We start from the raw sequence: 15,324 nt of genomic DNA, 5'->3' as shown, positions 1-15,324 counted from the left end.
CGGAGTTTCGGAGTTTCAGAGTTTTCGAGGTTCAGGGTTGTGGAGTTTCGGAATTTTTGAGTTTTGGAGTTTCGGAGTTTCGGAGTTTTGGAGTTTCAGAGTTTTGGAGGTTCAGGGTTGTGGAGTTTCGGAATTTTTGAGTTTTGGAGTTTCGGAGTTTTGGAGTATTGCAGTTTTGGAATTTCGGAGTTTTGGAGTTTCGAATTTTCAGAGTTTTGGATTTTTGCACTTTTGGAGTTTCGGAGTTTTGGAGTTTCGGAGTTTTGGAGTTTCGGAGTTGTGGAGTTTCGGAGTTTCGGAGTTTTGGAGTTTTGCAGTTTCGGAGTTTTGGAGTTTTGGAGTTTCAGAGTTTGCGAGGTTCAGGGTTGTGGAGTTTCTGAATTTTTGAATTTTGGAGTTTCGGAGTTTCGGAGTTTTGGAGTTTTGGAGTTTCGAATTTACAGAGTTTCGGATTTTCGGAGTTTTGGAGTTTCGGAGATTTGGAGTTTTGGCGTTTTGGAGATTCGGAATCTTGGAGTTTCGGAATTTTGTAGTTTTGTAGTTTTGGAGTGTCAGAGTTCTGGAGTGTTGGAGCTTTGGAGTTTTGGAGTTTATGAGTTTTTGAGTTTTGGATTTTTGCACTTTTGGAGTTTTGGAGTTTTGGAGTTTCGGAGTTTCGGAGTTTTGGAGTTTCAGAGTTTTGGAGGTTCAGGGTTGTGGAGTTTCGGAATTTTTGAGTATTGGAGTTCCGGAGTTTCGGAGTTTTGGAGAATTGCAGTTTTGGAATTTTTGTAGTTTTGAATTTTCAGTTTCGGATTTTTGGAGTTTTGGAGTTTCGGAGTTTCGGAGTTTTGGAGTTTCAGACTTTTCGAGGTTCAGGGTTGTGGAATTTTGGAATTTTTGAGTTTTGGAGTTTCGGAGTTCCGGAGTTTCGGAGTTTTGGAGTTTTGCAGTTTCGGAGTTTTGGAGTTTTGGAGTTTCGGAGTTTTTGAGTTTCAGAGTTTTCGAGGTTCAGGGTTGTGGAGTTTCGGAATTTTTGAGTTTTGGAGTTTCGGAGTTTTGGAGTTTTGGTGTTTTGGAGTTTCGAATTTTCAGAGTTTCGGAATTTTGTAGTTTTGTAGTTTTGGAGTGTCATCAGAGTTCTGGAGTGTTGGAGCTTTGGAGGTTTGGAGTTTATGAGTTTTTGAGTTTTGGATTTTTGCACTTTTGGAGTTTCGGAGTTTTGGAGTTTCGGAGTTTTGGAGTTTCGGAGTTGTGGAGTTTCGGAATTTTTAAGTTTTGGAGTTCTGGAGTTTCGGAGTTCCGGAGTTTCGGAGTTTCGGAGTTTTGGAGTTTTGCAGTTTCGGAGTTTTGGAGTTTTGGAGTTTCGGAGTTTCGGAGTTTTGGAGTTTCAGAGTTTGCGAGGTTCAGGGTTGTGGAGTTTCTGAATTTTTGAATTTTGGAGTTTCGGAGTTTCGGAGTTTTGGAGTTTTGGAGTTTCGAATTTACAGAGTTTCGGATTTTCGGAGTTTTGGAGTTTCGGAGATTTGGAGTTTTGGCGTTTTGGAGATTCGGGGTCTTGGAGTTTCGGAATTTTGCAGTTTTGTAGTTTTGGAGTGTCGGAGTTTTGGAGTGTTGGAGTTTTGGAGTTTCGGAGTTTCGGAGTTTCGGAGTTTTGGAGTTTCAGAGTTTCAGAGTTCTGGAGGTTCAGGGTTGTGGAGTTTTGGAATTTTTGAGTTTTGAAGTTTCAGAGTTTCCGAGTTTTGGAGTTTTGCGGTTTTGGAGTTTTGGAGTTTCGAATTTTCAGTTTCGGATTTTTGGAGTTTTGGAGTTTTCGAGATTTGGAGTTTCGACGTTTTGGAGATTCGGAGTCTTGGAGTGTCGGAATTTTGTAGTTTTGTAGTTTTGGAGTGTCGGAGTTTTGGAGTGTTGGAGTTTTGGAGCTTTGGAGTTTTGGAGTTTTTGAGTTTTTTAGTTTTGAATTTTTGCACTTTTGGAGTTTTGGAGTTTTGGAGTTTCGGAGTTTCGGAGTTTCGGAGTTTCAGAGTTTTGGAGGTTCAGGGTTGTGGAGTTTCGGAATTTTTGAGTTTTGGAGTTTCGTAGTTTCGGAGTTTTGGAGAATTGCAGTTTTGGAGTTTTGGGGTTTTGGAGTTTCGAATTTTCAGAGTTTCGGATTTTTGGAGTTTTGGAGTTTCGGAGTTTCGGAGTTTTGGAGTTTCAGAGTTTTCGAGGTTCAGGGTTGTGGAGTTTCGGAATTTTTGAGTTTTGGAGTTTCAGAGTTTCGGAGTGTTGGAGCTTTGGAGTTTTGGGGTTTATGAGTTTTTGAGTTTTGGATTTTTGCACTTTTGGAGTTTTGGAGTTTTGGAGTTTTGGAGTTTCGGAGTTTCGGAGTTTCGGAGTTTTGGGGTTTCAGACTTTTCGAGGTTCAGGGTTGTGGAATTTCGGAATTTTTGAGTTTTGGAGTTTCGGAGTTCCGGAGTTTCGGAGTTTTGGAGTTTTGCAGTTTCGGAGTTTTGGAGTTTTGGAGTTTCGGAGTTTTGGAGATTTGGTGTTTTGGAGTTTCGAATTTTCAGAGTATCGGATTTTTGGAGTTTTGGAGTTTTTGAGTTTTTTAGTTTTGAATTTTTGCACTTTTGGAGTTTTGGAGTTTTGGAGTTTTGGAGTTTCGGAGTTTCGGAGTTTTGGAGTTTCAGAGTTTTGGAGGTTCAGGGTTGTGGAGTCTCGGAATTTTTGAGTTTTGGAGTTTCGTAGTTTCGGAGTTTTGGAGAATTGCAGTTTTGGAGTTTTGGGGTTTTGGAGTTTCGAATTTTCAGTTTCGGATTTTTGGAGTTTTGGAGTTTCGGAGTTTCGGAGTTTTGGAGTTTCAGAGTTTTCGAGGTTCAGGGTTGTGGAGTTTCGGAATTTTTGAGTTTTGGAGTTTCAGAGTTTCGGAGTTTTGGAGTTTTGGAGTTTCGAATTTTCAGTTTCGGATTTTTGGAGTTTTGGAGTTTTGGAGATTTTGAGTTTTGGCGTTTTGGAGATTCGGAATCTTGGAGTTTCGGAATTTTGTAGTTTTGTAGTTTTGGAGTGTCAGAGTTCTGGAGTGTTGGAGCTTTGGAGTTTTGGAGTTTATGAGTTTTTGAGTTTTGGATTTTTGCACTTTTGGAGTTTTGGAGTTTTGGAGTTTCGGAGTTTCGGAGTTTCGGAGTTTTGGAGTTTCAGAGTTTTGGAGGTTCAGGGTTGTGGAGTTTCGGATTTTTGGAGTTTTGGAGTTTCGGAGTTTCGGAGTTTTGGAGTTTCAGACTTTTCGAGGTTCAGGGTTGTGGAGTTTCGGAATTTTTGAGTTTTGGAGTTTCGGAGTTTCGGAGTTTTGGAGTTTCAGAGTTTTGGAGGTTCAGGGTTGTGGAGTTTCGGAATTTTTGAGTTTTGGAGTTTCGGAGTTTTGGAGTATTGCAGTTTTGGAATTTCGGAGTTTTGGAGTTTCGAATTTTCAGAGTTTTGGATTTTTGCACTTTTGGAGTTTCGGAGTTTTGGAGTTTCGGAGTTTTGGAGTTTCGGAGTTGTGGAGTTTCGGAGTTTCGGAGTTTTGGAGTTTTGCAGTTTCGGAGTTTTGGAGTTTTGGAGTTTCGGAGTTTCGGAGTTTTGGAGTTTCAGAGTTTGCGAGGTTCAGGGTTGTGGAGTTTCTGAATTTTTGAATTTTGGAGTTTCGGAGTTTCGGAGTTTTGGAGTTTTGGAGTTTCGAATTTACAGAGTTTCGGATTTTCGGAGTTTTGGAGTTTCGGAGATTTGGAGTTTTGGCGTTTTGGAGATTCGGAATCTTGGAGTTTCGGAATTTTGTAGTTTTGTAGTTTTGGAGTGTCAGAGTTCTGGAGTGTTGGAGCTTTGGAGTTTTGGAGTTTATGAGTTTTTGAGTTTTGGATTTTTGCACTTTTGGAGTTTTGGAGTTTTGGAGTTTCGGAGTTTCGGAGTTTTGGAGTTTCAGAGTTTTGGAGGTTCAGGGTTGTGGAGTTTCGGAATTTTTGAGTATTGGAGTTCCGGAGTTTCGGAGTTTTGGAGAATTGCAGTTTTGGAATTTTTGTAGTTTTGAATTTTCAGTTTCGGATTTTTGGAGTTTTGGAGTTTCGGAGTTTCGGAGTTTTGGAGTTTCAGACTTTTCGAGGTTCAGGGTTGTGGAATTTTGGAATTTTTGAGTTTTGGAGTTTCGGAGTTCCGGAGTTTCGGAGTTTTGGAGTTTTGCAGTTTCGGAGTTTTGGAGTTTTGGAGTTTCGGAGTTTTTGAGTTTCAGAGTTTTCGAGGTTCAGGGTTGTGGAGTTTCGGAATTTTTGAGTTTTGGAGTTTCGGAGTTTTGGAGTTTTGGTGTTTTGGAGTTTCGAATTTTCAGAGTTTCGGAATTTTGTAGTTTTGTAGTTTTGGAGTGTCATCAGAGTTCTGGAGTGTTGGAGCTTTGGAGGTTTGGAGTTTATGAGTTTTTGAGTTTTGGATTTTTGCACTTTTGGAGTTTCGGAGTTTTGGAGTTTCGGAGTTTTGGAGTTTCGGAGTTGTGGAGTTTCGGAATTTTTAAGTTTTGGAGTTCTGGAGTTTCGGAGTTCCGGAGTTTCGGAGTTTCGGAGTTTTGGAGTTTTGCAGTTTCGGAGTTTTGGAGTTTTGGAGTTTCGGAGTTTCGGAGTTTTGGAGTTTCAGAGTTTGCGAGGTTCAGGGTTGTGGAGTTTCTGAATTTTTGAATTTTGGAGTTTCGGAGTTTCGGAGTTTTGGAGTTTTGGAGTTTCGAATTTACAGAGTTTCGGATTTTCGGAGTTTTGGAGTTTCGGAGATTTGGAGTTTTGGCGTTTTGGAGATTCGGGGTCTTGGAGTTTCGGAATTTTGCAGTTTTGTAGTTTTGGAGTGTCGGAGTTTTGGAGTGTTGGAGTTTTGGAGTTTCGGAGTTTCGGAGTTTCGGAGTTTTGGAGTTTCAGAGTTTCAGAGTTCTGGAGGTTCAGGGTTGTGGAGTTTTGGAATTTTTGAGTTTTGAAGTTTCAGAGTTTCCGAGTTTTGGAGTTTTGCGGTTTTGGAGTTTTGGAGTTTCGAATTTCCAGTTTCGGATTTTTGGAGTTTTGGAGTTTTCGAGATTTGGAGTTTCGACGTTTTGGAGATTCGGAGTCTTGGAGTGTCGGAATTTTGTAGTTTTGTAGTTTTGGAGTGTCGGAGTTTTGGAGTGTTGGAGTTTTGGAGCTTTGGAGTTTTGGAGTTTTTGAGTTTTTTAGTTTTGAATTTTTGCACTTTTGGAGTTTTGGAGTTTTGGAGTTTCGGAGTTTCGGAGTTTCGGAGTTTCAGAGTTTTGGAGGTTCAGGGTTGTGGAGTTTCGGAATTTTTGAGTTTTGGAGTTTCGTAGTTTCGGAGTTTTGGAGAATTGCAGTTTTGGAGTTTTGGGGTTTTGGAGTTTCGAATTTTCAGAGTTTCAGATTTTTGGAGTTTTGGAGTTTCGGAGTTTCGGAGTTTTGGAGTTTCAGAGTTTTCGAGGTTCAGGGTTGTGGAGTTTCGGAATTTTTGAGTTTTGGAGTTTCAGAGTTTCGGAGTGTTGGAGCTTTGGAGTTTTGGGGTTTATGAGTTTTTGAGTTTTGGATTTTTGCACTTTTGGAGTTTTGGAGTTTTGGAGTTTTGGAGTTTCGGAGTTTCGGAGTTTCGGAGTTTTGGGGTTTCAGATTTTTCGAGGTTCAGGGTTGTGGAATTTCGGAATTTTTGAGTTTTGGAGTTTCGGAGTTCCGGAGTTTCGGAGTTTTGGAGTTTTGCAGTTTCGGAGTTTTGGAGTTTTGGAGTTTCGGAGTTTTGGAGATTTGGTGTTTTGGAGTTTCGAATTTTCAGAGTATCGGATTTTTGGAGTTTTGGAGTTTTTGAGTTTTTTAGTTTTGAATTTTTGCACTTTTGGAGTTTTGGAGTTTTGGAGTTTTGGAGGTTCAGGGTTGTGGAGTTTCGGAATTTTTGAGTTTTGGAGTTTCGTAGTTTCGGAGTTTTGGAGAATTGCAGTTTTGGAGTTTTGGGGTTTTGGAGTTTCGAATTTTCAGTTTCGGATTTTTGGAGTTTTGGAGTTTCGGAGTTTCGGAGTTTTGGAGTTTCAGAGTTTTCGAGGTTCAGGGTTGTGGAGTTTCGGAATTTTTGAGTTTTGGAGTTTCAGAGTTTCGGAGTTTTGGAGTTTTGGAGTTTCGAATTTTCAGTTTCGGATTTTTGGAGTTTTGGAGTTTTGGAGATTTTGAGTTTTGGCGTTTTGGAGATTCGGAATCTTGGAGTTTCGGAATTTTGTAGTTTTGTAGTTTTGGAGTGTCAGAGTTCTGGAGTGTTGGAGCTTTGGAGTTTTGGAGTTTATGAGTTTTTGAGTTTTGGATTTTTGCACTTTTGGAGTTTTGGAGTTTTGGAGTTTCGGAGTTTCGGAGTTTCGGAGTTTTGGAGTTTCAGAGTTTTGGAGGTTCAGGGTTGTGGAGTTTCGGATTTTTGGAGTTTTGGAGTTTCGGAGTTTCGGAGTTTTGGAGTTTCAGACTTTTCGAGGTTCAGGGTTGTGGAGTTTCGGAATTTTTGAGTTTTGGAGTTTCGGAGTTTCGGAGTTTTGGAGTTTCAGAGTTTTGGAGGTTCAGGGTTGTGGAGTTTCGGAATTTTTGAGTTTTGGAGTTTCGGAGTTTTGGAGTATTGCAGTTTTGGAATTTCGGAGTTTTGGAGTTTCGAATTTTCAGAGTTTTGGATTTTTGCACTTTTGGAGTTTCGGAGTTTTGGAGTTTCGGAGTTTTGGAGTTTCGGAGTTGTGGAGTTTCGGAGTTTCGGAGTTTTGGAGTTTTGCAGTTTCGGAGTTTTGGAGTTTTGGAGTTTCGGAGTTTCGGAGTTTCGGAGTTTTGGAGTTTCAGAGTTTGCGAGGTTCAGGGTTGTGGAGTTTCTGAATTTTTGAATTTTGGAGTTTCGGAGTTTCGGAGTTTTGGAGTTTTGGAGTTTCGAATTTACAGAGTTTCGGATTTTCGGAGTTTTGGAGTTTCGGAGATTTGGAGTTTTGGCGTTTTGGAGATTCGGAATCTTGGAGTTTCGGAATTTTGTAGTTTTGTAGTTTTGGAGTGTCAGAGTTCTGGAGTGTTGGAGCTTTGGAGTTTTGGAGTTTATGAGTTTTTGAGTTTTGGATTTTTGCACTTTTGGAGTTTTGGAGTTTTGGAGTTTCGGAGTTTCGGAGTTTTGGAGTTTCAGAGTTTTGGAGGTTCAGGGTTGTGGAGTTTCGGAATTTTTGAGTATTGGAGTTCCGGAGTTTCGGAGTTTTGGAGAATTGCAGTTTTGGAATTTTTGTAGTTTTGAATTTTCAGTTTCGGATTTTTGGAGTTTTGGAGTTTCGGAGTTTCGGAGTTTTGGAGTTTCAGACTTTTCGAGGTTCAGGGTTGTGGAATTTTGGAATTTTTGAGTTTTGGAGTTTCGGAGTTCCGGAGTTTCGGAGTTTTGGAGTTTTGCAGTTTCGGAGTTTTGGAGTTTTGGAGTTTCGGAGTTTTTGAGTTTCAGAGTTTTCGAGGTTCAGGGTTGTGGAGTTTCGGAATTTTTGAGTTTTGGAGTTTCGGAGTTTTGGAGTTTTGGTGTTTTGGAGTTTCGAATTTTCAGAGTTTCGGAATTTTGTAGTTTTGTAGTTTTGGAGTGTCATCAGAGTTCTGGAGTGTTGGAGCTTTGGAGGTTTGGAGTTTATGAGTTTTTGAGTTTTGGATTTTTGCACTTTTGGAGTTTCGGAGTTTTGGAGTTTCGGAGTTTTGGAGTTTCGGAGTTGTGGAGTTTCGGAATTTTTAAGTTTTGGAGTTCTGGAGTTTCGGAGTTCCGGAGTTTCGGAGTTTCGGAGTTTTGGAGTTTTGCAGTTTCGGAGTTTTGGAGTTTTGGAGTTTCGGAGTTTCGGAGTTTTGGAGTTTCTGAATTTTTGAATTTTGGAGTTTCGGAGTTTCGGAGTTTTGGAGTTTTGGAGTTTCGAATTTACAGAGTTTCGGATTTTCGGAGTTTTGGAGTTTCGGAGATTTGGAGTTTTGGCGTTTTGGAGATTCGGGGTCTTGGAGTTTCGGAATTTTGCAGTTTTGTAGTTTTGGAGTGTCGGAGTTTTGGAGTGTTGGAGTTTTGGAGTTTCGGAGTTTCGGAGTTTCGGAGTTTTGGAGTTTCAGAGTTTCAGAGTTCTGGAGGTTCAGGGTTGTGGAGTTTTGGAATTTTTGAGTTTTGAAGTTTCAGAGTTTCCGAGTTTTGGAGTTTTGCGGTTTTGGAGTTTTGGAGTTTCGAATTTTCAGTTTCGGATTTTTGGAGTTTTGGAGTTTTCGAGATTTGGAGTTTCGACGTTTTGGAGATTCGGAGTCTTGGAGTGTCGGAATTTTGTAGTTTTGTAGTTTTGGAGTGTCGGAGTTTTGGAGTGTTGGAGTTTTGGAGCTTTGGAGTTTTGGAGTTTTTGAGTTTTTTAGTTTTGAATTTTTGCACTTTTGGAGTTTTGGAGTTTTGGAGTTTCGGAGTTTCGGAGTTTCGGAGTTTCAGAGTTTTGGAGGTTCAGGGTTGTGGAGTTTCGGAATTTTTGAGTTTTGGAGTTTCGTAGTTTCGGAGTTTTGGAGAATTGCAGTTTTGGAGTTTTGGGGTTTTGGAGTTTCGAATTTTCAGTTTCGGATTTTTGGAGTTTTGGAGTTTCGGAGTTTCGGAGTTTTGGAGTTTCAGAGTTTTCGAGGTTCAGGGTTGTGGAGTTTCGGAATTTTTGAGTTTTGGAGTTTCAGAGTTTCGGAGTGTTGGAGCTTTGGAGTTTTGGGGTTTATGAGTTTTTGAGTTTTGGATTTTTGCACTTTTGGAGTTTTGGAGTTTTGGAGTTTCGGAGTTTCGGAGTTTCGGAGTTTTGGGGTTTCAGACTTTTCGAGGTTCAGGGTTGTGGAATTTCGGAATTTTTGAGTTTTGGAGTTTCGGAGTTCCGGAGTTTCGGAGTTTTGGAGTTTTGCAGTTTCGGAGTTTTGGAGTTTTGGAGTTTCGGAGTTTTGGAGATTTGGTGTTTTGGAGTTTCGAATTTTCAGAGTATCGGATTTTTGGAGTTTTGGAGTTTTTGAGTTTTTTAGTTTTGAATTTTTGCACTTTTGGAGTTTTGGAGTTTTGGAGTTTTGGAGGTTCAGGGTTGTGGAGTTTCGGAATTTTTGAGTTTTGGAGTTTCGTAGTTTCGGAGTTTTGGAGAATTGCAGTTTTGGAGTTTTGGGGTTTTGGAGTTTCGAATTTTCAGTTTCGGATTTTTGGAGTTTTGGAGTTTCGGAGTTTCGGAGTTTTGGAGTTTCAGAGTTTTCGAGGTTCAGGGTTGTGGAGTTTCGGAATTTTTGAGTTTTGGAGTTTCAGAGTTTCGGAGTTTTGGAGTTTTGGAGTTTCGAATTTTCAGTTTCGGATTTTTGGAGTTTTGGAGTTTTGGAGATTTTGAGTTTTGGCGTTTTGGAGATTCGGAATCTTGGAGTTTCGGAATTTTGTAGTTTTGTAGTTTTGGAGTGTCAGAGTTCTGGAGTGTTGGAGCTTTGGAGTTTTGGAGTTTATGAGTTTTTGAGTTTTGGATTTTTGCACTTTTGGAGTTTTGGAGTTTTGGAGTTTCGGAGTTTCGGAGTTTCGGAGTTTCGGAGTTTTGGAGTTTCAGAGTTTTGGAGGTTCAGGGTTGTGGAGTTTCGGATTTTCGGAGTTTTGGAGTTTCGGAGTTTCGGAGTTTTGGAGTTTCAGACTTTTCGAGGTTCAGGGTTGTGGAATTTCGGAATTTTTGAGTTTTGGAGTTTCGGAGTTCCAGAGTTTCGGAGTTTTGGAGTTTTGCAGTTTCGGAGTTTTGGAGTTTTGGAGTTTCGGAGTTTTGGAGTTTCAGAGTTTTCGAGGTTCAGGGTTGTGGAGTTTCGGAATTTTTGAGTTTTGGAGTTTCGGAGTTTTGGAGATTTGGTGTTTTGGAGTTTCGAATTTTTCAGAGTTTCGGATTTTTGGAGTTTTGGAGTTCCGGAGATTTATAGTTTCAGAGTTTTGGAGGTTCAGGGTTGGGGAGTTTCGGAATTTCTGAGTTTTGGAGTTTTGGAGTTTCGGAGTTTCGGAGTTTCAGAGTTTTCGAGGTTCAGGGTTGTGGAGTTTCGGAATTTTTGAGTTTTGGAGTTTCGGAGTTTCGGAGTTTTGGAGTTTCAGAGTTTTGGAGGTTCAGGGTTGTGGAGTTTCGGAATTTTTGAGTTTTGGAGTTTCGGAGTTTCGGAGTTTTGGAGTATTGCAGTTTTGGAATTTCGGAGTTTTGGAGTTTCGAATTTTCAGAGTTTTGGATTTTTGCACTTTTGGAGTTTCGGAGTTTTGGAGTTTCGGAGTTTTGGAGTTTCGGAGTTGTGGAGTTTCGGAGTTTCGGAGTTTTGGAGTTTTGCAGTTTCGGAGTTTTGGAGTTTTGGAGTTTCGGAGTTTCGGAGTTTTGGAGTTTCAGAGTTTGCGAGGTTCAGGGTTGTGGAGTTTCTGAATTTTTGAATTTTGGAGTTTCGGAGTTTCGGAGTTTTGGCGTTTTGGAGATTCGGGGTCTTGGAGTTTCGGAATTTTGCAGTTTTGTAGTTTTGGAGTGTCGGAGTTTTGGAGTGTTGGAGTTTTGGAGTTTCGGAGTTTCGGAGTTTTGGAGTTTCAGAGTTTCAGAGTTCTGGAGGTTCAGGGTTGTGGAGTTTCGGAATTTTTGAGTTTTGGAGTTTCAGAGTTTCGGAGTTTTGGAGTTTTGCGGTTTTGGAGTTTTGGAGTTTCGAATTTTCAGTTTCGGATTTTTGGAGTTTTGGAGTTTTCGAGATTTGGAGTTTCGGCGTTTTGGAGATTCGGAGTCTTGGAGTATCGCAATTTTTGTAGTTTTGTAGTTTTGGAGTGTCGGAGTTTTGGAGTGTTGGAGTTTTGGAGCTTTGGAGTTTTGGAGTTTTTGAGTTTTTTAGTTTTGAATTTTTGCACTTTTGGAGTTTTGGAGTTTTGGAGTTTCGGAGTTTCGGAGTTTTGGAGTTTCAGAGTTTTGGAGGTTCAGGGTTGTGGAGTTTCGGAATTTTTGAGTTTTGGAGTTTCGTAGTTTCGGAGTTTTGGAGAATTGCAGTTTTGGAGTTTTGGGGTTTTGGAGTTTCGAATTTTCAGAGTTTCGGATTTTTGGAGTTTTGGAGTTTCGGAGATTTGGAGTTTTGGCGTTTTGGAGATTCGGAATCTTGGAGTTTCGGAATTTTGTAGTTTTGTAGTTTTGGAGTGTCAGAGTTCTGTAGTGTTGGAGCTTTGGAGTTTGAGTTTTTGAGTTTTGGATTTTTGCACTTTTGGAGTTTTGGAGTTTCAGAGTATTGGAGGTTCAGGGTTGTGGAGTTTCGGAATTTTTGAGTATTGGAGTTCCGGAGTTTCGGAGTTTTGGAGAATTGCAGTTTTGGAATTTTTGTAGTTTTGAATTTTCAGAGTTTCGGATTTTTGGAGTTTTGGAGTTTCGGAGTTTCGGAGTTTTGGAGTTTCAGACTTTTCGAGGTTCAGGGTTGTGGAATTTCGGAATTTTTGAGTTTTGGAGTTTCGGAGTTCCGGAGTTTCGGAGTTTTGGAGTTTTGCAGTTTCGGAGTTTTGGAGTTTTGGAGTTTCGGAGTTTTGGAGATTTGGTGTTTTGGAGTTTCGAATTTTCAGAGTTTCGGATTTTTGGAGTTTTGGAGTTTTTGAGTTTTTTAGTTTTGAATTTTTGCACTTTTGGAGTTTTGGAGTTTCGGAGTTTCGGAGTTTTGGAGTTTCAGAGTTTTGGAGGTTCAGGGTTGTGGAGTTTCGGAATTTTTGAGTATTGGAGTTCCGGAGTTTCGGAGTTTTGGAGAATTGCAGTTTTGGAATTTCGGAGTTTTGGAGTTTCAGAGTTTGCGAGGTTCAGGGTTGTGGAGTTTCTGAATTTTTGAATTTTGGAGTTTCGGAGTTTCGGAGTTTTGGAGTTTTGGAGTTTCGAATTTACAGAGTTTCGGATTTTCGGAGTTTTGGAGTTTCGGAGATTTGGAGTTTTGGCGTTTTGGAGATTCGGGGTCTTGGAGTTTCGGAATTTTGCAGTTTTGTAGTTTTGGAGTGTCGGAGTTTTGGAGTGTTGGAGTTTTGGAGTTTCGGAGTTTCGGAGTTTCGGAGTTTTGGAGTTTCAGAGTTTCAGAGTTCTGGAGGTTCAGGGTTGTGGAGTTTTGGAATTTTTGAGTTTTGAAGTTTCAGAGTTTCCGAGTTTTGGAGTTTTGCGGTTTTGGAGTTTTGGAGTTTCGAATTTTCAGTTTCGGATTTTTGGAGTTTTGGAGTTTTCGAGATTTGGAGTTTCGACGTTTTGGAGATTCGGAGTCTTGGAGTGTCGGAATTTTGTAGTTTTGTAGTTTTGGAGTGTCGGAGTTTTGGAGTGTTGGAGTTTTGGAGCTTTGGAGTTTTGGAGTTTTTGAGTTTTTTAGTTTTGAATTTTTGCACTTTTGGAGTTTTGGAGTTTTGGAGTTTCGGAGTTTCGGAGTTTCGGAGTTTCAGAGTTTTGGAGGTTCAGGGTTGTGGAGTTTCGGAATTTTTGAGTTTTGGAGTTTCGTAGTTTCGGAGTTTTGGAGAATTGCAGTTTTGGAGTTTTGGGGTTTTGGAGTTTCGAATTTTCAGAGTTTCGGATTTTTGGAGTTTTGGAGTTTCGGAGTTTTGGAGTTTCAGAGTTTTCGAGGTTCAGGGTTGTGGAGTTTCGGAATTTTTGAGTTTTGGAGTTTCAGAGTTTCGGAGTGTTGGAGCTTTGGAGTTTTGGGGTTTATGAGTTTTTGAGTTTTGGATTTTTGCACTTTTGGAGTTTTGGAGTTTTGGAGTTTTGGAGTTTCGGAGTTTCGGAGTTTCGGAGTTTTGGGGTTTCAGACTTTTCGAGGTTCAGGGTTGTGGAATTTCGGAATTTTTGAGTTTTGGAGTTTCGGAGTTCCGGAGTTTCGGAGTTTTGGAGTTTTGCAGTTTCGGAGTTTTGGAGTTTTGGAGTTTCGGAGTTTTGGAGATTTGGTGCTTTGGAGTTTCGAATTTTCAGAGTATCGGATTTTTGGAGTTTTGGAGTTTTTGAGTTTTTTAGTTTTTAATTTTTGCACTTTTGGAGTTTTGGAGTTTTGGAGTTTTGGAGTTTCGGAGTTTCGGAGTTTTGGAGTTTCAGAGTTTTGGAGGTTCAGGGTTGTGGAGTTTCGGAATTTTTGAGTTTTGGAGTTTCGTAGTTTCGGAGTTTTGGAGAATTGCAGTTTTGGAGTTTTGGGGTTTTGGAGTTTCGAATTTTCAGTTTCGGATTTTTGGAGTTTTGGAGTTTTGGAGATTTTGAGTTTTGGCGTTTTGGAGATTCGGAATCTTGGAGTTTCGGAATTTTGTAGTTTTGTAGTTTTGGAGTGTCAGAGTTCTGGAGTGTTGGAGCTTTGGAGTTTTGGAGTTTATGAGTTTTTGAGTTTTGGATTTTTGCACTTTTGGAGTTTTGGAGTTTTGGAGTTTCGGAGTTTCGGAGTTTCGGAGTTTTGGAGTTTCAGAGTTTTGGAGGTTCAGGGTTGTGGAGTTTCGGATTTTTGGAGTTTTGGAGTTTCGGAGTTTCGGAGTTTTGGAGTTTCAGACTTTTCGAGGTTCAGGGTTGTGGAGTTTCGGAATTTTTGAGTTTTGGAGTTTCGGAGTTTCGGAGTTTTGGAGTTTCAGAGTTTTGGAGGTTCAGGGTTGTGGAGTTTCGGAATTTTTGAGTTTTGGAGTTTCGGAGTTTTGGAGTATTGCAGTTTTGGAATTTCGGAGTTTTGGAGTTTCGAATTTTCAGAGTTTTGGATTTTTGCACTTTTGGAGTTTCGGAGTTTTGGAGTTTCGGAGTTTTGGAGTTTCGGAGTTGTGGAGTTTCGGAGTTTCGGAGTTTTGGAGTTTTGCAGTTTCGGAGTTTTGGAGTTTTGGAGTTTCGGAGTTTCGGAGTTTTGGAGTTTCAGAGTTTGCGAGGTTCAGGGTTGTGGAGTTTCTGAATTTTTGAATTTTGGAGTTTCGGAGTTTCGGAGTTTTGGAGTTTTGGAGTTTCGAATTTACAGAGTTTCGGATTTTCGGAGTTTTGGAGTTTCGGAGATTTGGAGTTTTGGCGTTTTGGAGATTCGGAATCTTGGAGTTTCGGAATTTTGTAGTTTTGTAGTTTTGGAGTGTCAGAGTTCTGGAGTGTTGGAGCTTTGGAGTTTTGGAGTTTATGAGTTTTTGAGTTTTGGATTTTTGCACTTTTGGAGTTTTGGAGTTTTGGAGTTTCGGAGTTTCGGAGTTTTGGAGTTTCAGAGTTTTGGAGGTTCAGGGTTGTGGAGTTTCGGAATTTTTGAGTATTGGAGTTCCGGAGTTTCGGAGTTTTGGAGAATTGCAGTTTTGGAATTTTTGTAGTTTTGAATTTTCAGTTTCGGATTTTTGGAGTTTTGGAGTTTCGGAGTTTCGGAGTTTTGGAGTTTCAGACTTTTCGAGGTTCAGGGTTGTGGAATTTTGGAATTTTTGAGTTTTGGAGTTTCGGAGTTCCGGAGTTTCGGAGTTTTGGAGTTTTGCAGTTTCGGAGTTTTGGAGTTTTGGAGTTTCGGAGTTTTTGAGTTTCAGAGTTTTCGAGGTTCAGGGTTGTGGAGTTTCGGAATTTTTGAGTTTTGGAGTTTCGGAGTTTTGGAGTTTTGGTGTTTTGGAGTTTCGAATTTTCAGAGTTTCGGAATTTTGTAGTTTTGTAGTTTTGGAGTGTCATCAGAGTTCTGGAGTGTTGGAGCTTTGGAGGTTTGGAGTTTATGAGTTTTTGAGTTTTGGATTTTTGCACTTTTGGAGTTTCGGAGTTTTGGAGTTTCGGAGTTTTGGAGTTTCGGAGTTGTGGAGTTTCGGAATTTTTAAGTTTTGGAGTTCTGGAGTTTCGGAGTTCCGGAGTTTCGGAGTTTCGGAGTTTTGGAGTTTTGCAGTTTCGGAGTTTTGGAGTTTTGGAGTTTCGGAGTTTCGGAGTTTTGGAGTTTCAGAGTTTGCGAGGTTCAGGGTTGTGGAGTTTCTGAATTTTTGAATTTTGGAGTTTCGGAGTTTCGGAGTTTTGGAGTTTTGGAGTTTCGAATTTACAGAGTTTCGGATTTTCGGAGTTTTGGAGTTTCGGAGATTTGGAGTTTTGGCGTTTTGGAGATTCGGGGTCTTGGAGTTTCGGAATTTTGCAGTTTTGTAGTTTTGGAGTGTCGGAGTTTTGGAGTGTTGGAGTTTTGGAGTTTCGGAGTTTCGGAGTTTCGGAGTTTTGGAGTTTCAGAGTTTCAGAGTTCTGGAGGTTCAGGGTTGTGGAGTTTTGGAATTTTTGAGTTTTGAAGTTTCAGAGTTTCCGAGTTTTGGAGTTTTGCGGTTTTGGAGTTTTGGAGTTTCGAATTTTCAGTTTCGGATTTTTGGAGTTTTGGAGTTTTCGAGATTTGGAGTTTCGACGTTTTGGAGATTCGGAGTCTTGGAGTGTCGGAATTTTGTAGTTTTGTAGTT

Source organism: Amblyomma mixtum, chromosome 1, assembly GCF_055824585.1.
Source record: "Amblyomma mixtum isolate Tamu chromosome 1, ASM5582458v1, whole genome shotgun sequence".
NCBI lineage: Eukaryota > Metazoa > Arthropoda > Arachnida > Ixodida > Ixodidae > Amblyomma > Amblyomma mixtum.
The sequence above is the reverse complement of the archived record's forward strand: the minus strand, read 5'-3'. Positions refer to the sequence as shown.